The following is a 4,386-nucleotide window of genomic DNA, read 5'->3' on the forward strand; positions in this document are numbered from 1 at the left end:
CTTAGGTTTCCAGTCTGTTATTCAGCTCCCCTTTTTAGTAAAGGAGTTATGAGATAAGCAAGCGCTTTTCAGAATAAGTCAAATTTAAGAGTATTCTCTGGACCAATGTTTCCATGGCATGAAATACTCATAGTTTGGGGTATAATAACAAAAGTGATAGTGAAATGCTCACCATTGTTAGGTGTTGTAGATTTCTGCATCTGAAACTTTTATGGAAATTGGCACAAAGCTCTAACTAATACACCTTAACACTGGGGATAGGAAAATGAGTTTTTCTCCCAGAAAATCTGATTTAGAATGAAACTGTACACATTTTAGGAAAGCACATTTGAAATAATAATTTATGATCACATAGTTCTATCTTCATAGGATTTTAGGTACCAAGTCTAAAATATTAGTGATACTATTCTTCAATATTTAGACAAATAAGTTCCTACAGAATACGTAGATCCTATGACTTGTTTTTTCCTACTTCTAATGTCCAGCCAATTTGTCTTTATAAAAGAAGATTGCTCATCTTATCCCAGGTGATCTTTCTTGTTTATTTTCTTTAGGTGTACAGATTTTAGTATGCTTATCTTATCTTATCTTATCTTATCTTATCTTATCTTATCTTATCTTATCTTATCTTATCTTATCTTATCTTATTCATAGATCTAGTATCCACTTATAAGTTAGCATATGCCATATGTGACTTTCTGCTTCTGGGATACCTCACTCAGGATGATCTTTTCTAGCTCCCACCATTTGCCTGCAAATTTCATGATTTCCTTGTTTTTAATTGCTGAGTAGTATTCCATTGTGTAAAAGTACTACAATTTTTGTATCCATTCCTCCATTGAGGGACATCTGGGTTGTTTCCAGTTTCTGGCTATTATGAATAAAGCTGCTACAAACATGGTTGAGCAAATGTCCTTGTTGTGTACTTGAGCATCTTTTGGATATATGCTTTGGGGTAATGTAGCTGGATCTTGGGGAAGCACTATTCCTAATTGTCTGTGAAAGCACCAGATTGATTTCTGTAGTGGTTGTACAAGTTTACATTCCTGCCAATAATGGAGGAGGGTTTCCCTTTCTCCACAACCTCTCCAGCATGTGTTGTCACTTGAGTTTTTGATCTTCTGATGAATGTAGGGTAAAATCTCAAGGTCTTTTTTATTTGCATCTCTCTGATCGCTAAGGATGATGAGCTTTTAGGACTCTACCTAGCAGTGTATCAAAGCAGATACTGAGACTCATAACCAAACCGTGGGTATAGTGCAGGGAATCATATGAAAGAAGGGGGAATTAGTATGATCAGGAGAGGACAGGAGCTCCACAAGGACCAAATAATTCTGTGCACAGGGGTCTTTTCTGAGACTGTTTCTCCAACCAAGGACCATGTATGGATATAACCTAGAACCTCTGCTGTGATGTAGCCCATTGCAGGTCAGTATCCAAGTGGGTACTCTGGTAAGGGGAACAGGGACTATTTCTGACATCAACTCTTTGAGCCCCCCTCCCCCCAAGGGAGGAACAGCCTTTTAGGCCACAAAGGAGGACATTGCAGCTAGTCCTGAAGAGACTTGATAAGCTAGGGTCAGATGGAGGGGAGAAGGACCTCCCTTATCAGTGGGCTTAGAGAGGGGTAGGGAGGAGATGAGGGAGAGAGGGTGAGATTGGGAGGGAATGAGGGAAGGGGCTACAGCTGGAATACAAAGTAAATAAACTGTAACTAATATTAAAAAATAATTTAAAAAGAATATATAGATCCTCATTAATTGCTTTAAATTTTCAACAATTATTCAACTATTTTTCAGTATGTTATGATATGTGGGAAGGTTTATGACTAATATACTAAAAATCCTATTCTCTGTTACATCAGTTTGATCAAGATACTAGATAATACAGACCAGGGCAGACTGACTTTGTTTCATGATTTCAGAGCACAAGCATTCTGAAATAGTTTGCTTTACCAAGCCACAATCATGTTCTCAGTAGAGGAAGCCAAGAAGCTGGGAATATAAAATGAGCCAGAGATGAGATAGGGTACTCAGTGGTCCACCACAGAGATTCATAATAATCTCCAACAAACACTCAAGTAGGCTGTCTCCAGACGATCTTACAATAACAATACGTTGGTGAAAGTTACGCGCTCTAACTGCTTCTGTGCAGATAAACACCTAGCCCAATGATATTAGGAAGTATGAAACAGTAAGTATTTGAGAATAAGTAGAGAAGAAAGAAATGTTACAGCAATATAGTATAATGGAATTGTCAAACCTACCCTTTGAGCTGTTTGACCCAGAAAGTGAGTCAACGATATTAAGCCTTGTTTCCTTTGTTTTTTTCTCTTCTTGGTGGAATTATAAAATAACTGAACTGACTATGAGAACGTTGTGAATCACATTTTCCCTCTCACGCTTCGACATTATTCCTTTACTATAAAAAAAATTGCTCATGGGGACTCACAGAGACTGAATGGACAATTAAGGCTTGTATCGTTCTGAGATAAGCCCTCTGCATATATGTTATAGTTGTATGGCTTGGTGTTCTTGTGGGACTCGTAGAAGTGGGAAAAGGGGTTGTCTCTGACTATTTTGCCTGCTCTTGTGAAGCATTTTTTGTTTGGATGACCTACAAATATTGTGTTTTCTGGCTGTGAAAACTGTGTTCTTAATTGTTATTTGAAGCAATGAGGCAAGGCCTAGGAGGATATGTAAATATCACGTCTTCACTTGCCTTTAAAAATGAGGCAAGCTGCCATGGGAAAGGTGACCATCTCCAGCCCACTGGTTGAGTTACTAATGTGGCTTTCTGCATAATAAAGAGCTGGTGGCCAGAGCTGAGGAAAACAGTAAGGGCAGCCCTTCTAGGCAGACTTAGACGCAGGGACACAGCAGAGAGGACCAACACAGCAGGAGACAGATGGAGCAGGGAGGTAGACAGGGAGAGCCACCTGGAGAGCTGGGGTACTGGAGAAGCTGGCTTAAGTTAGTAGCTCGCTGAGAGACTGCCTCACCGAAAGGCCAACAGCCTTGAACCGTATAAATGTCTATGTGTCTTAACTAAACCTGCATCAGCATCTACAAACGCCCCACAATACTTTTCATCACACTGGATTGCCTCATCCAGCCTTGATATGAGGGTTTCTGCCTATTCTTTTTGTAACCTGTTATTCTGTGTTCAGGTGCTGTCCCCGGGAAGCCTCCCTTTCTGAAGAGAAATGGAGAAGTGAATCTGGGGAATAGGTGAGGTTTTGTGGAAAGGGCTGGGATGAGTGAGGGAAGGGAAACTGGAGTCAATTTATAGTGTTTGAGAGAAGAATAAACAAAAAAAAATATTCTTAAGTATAAATATATTAATCTTCCATTACTAGGAGTCCTCACTAGATTCACCCTTACATATCTCAGAAAATTCCCACTGCACCAGGTTTACAAACAGCCCCACAAATGCCAAATCCCCTCCCCCACAATTCCAGCTGTCTCTCACCTTACTCTCCTTCCATTCCATCCTCCTTACTTGATCCTTCAACTTTCTGTCTCCATCTGACCCCAGCCAACCCACAAAATCTGTTCTATTTCCCCTTCCTAAGACACCCATGTATATGTTTGAGAACCCTCCTCTTTACCTAAACTTGCTTGGTCTAAGGACTGTAACTTGGTTATGATTTACATAATGGCTAATGTTTCTTATAAGTAAGTACATATCACATTTAGCTTTCCAGGTTACTTAAGGATTTTTGTTTGTTTGTTTGTTTTTTTCTAATTGCATCCATTTGCCTATGGATTTCATGGCATCATACTTTTTAACAGGTGACAAATACTCCATTGTGTAAACTTAAGTTATTTTGTATCTATTCTGTTGAGAGGCTTCTAGGTTGTTCCAAGTTTCTTGCTATTATGAATAACTCCTCAATGAACAGGGCTGAGCATGGAGTGTCCTTTGTGCATACTGCCTAAGACTGGATAGCTGGGTCTAGAAGTAGATTGATTGACAACGTTCTGAGAAACTGCCATATATTGCTTGGCATAAAGTTTATACAAGTTTGCACTCCCACCAGCAATGATAGAGTATCTACTTTGTTCCACATCCTTGCCAGCATGAGCTGTCATTTGTGTTATTGATCTTAGCCATTCTGACAGGTATAAGATGGAATCTTAACATAGTTTTGACTTGCATTTCCTTGATGGCTAAGGACACTGAACATTTCTTTTAGGGATTCTCAGTTTTTAGAGATTCCTGCACTGAGAATTCTTTGTTTAGACCTGTTTTTTCTTTCTTTTCTTTTCTTTCTTTCTTTCTTTCTTTCTTTCTTTCTTTCTTTCTTTCTTTCTTTCTTTCTTTCTTTCTCTCTCTCTCCTTCCTTCCTTCCTTCCTTCCTTCCTTCCTTCCTTCCTTCCTTCC

The sequence above is a fragment of the Psammomys obesus genome, unplaced genomic scaffold (assembly GCF_907164565.1).
Source record: "Psammomys obesus unplaced genomic scaffold, mPsaObe1.curated_primary_1811, whole genome shotgun sequence".
Taxonomy (NCBI): Eukaryota; Metazoa; Chordata; class Mammalia; order Rodentia; family Muridae; genus Psammomys; species Psammomys obesus.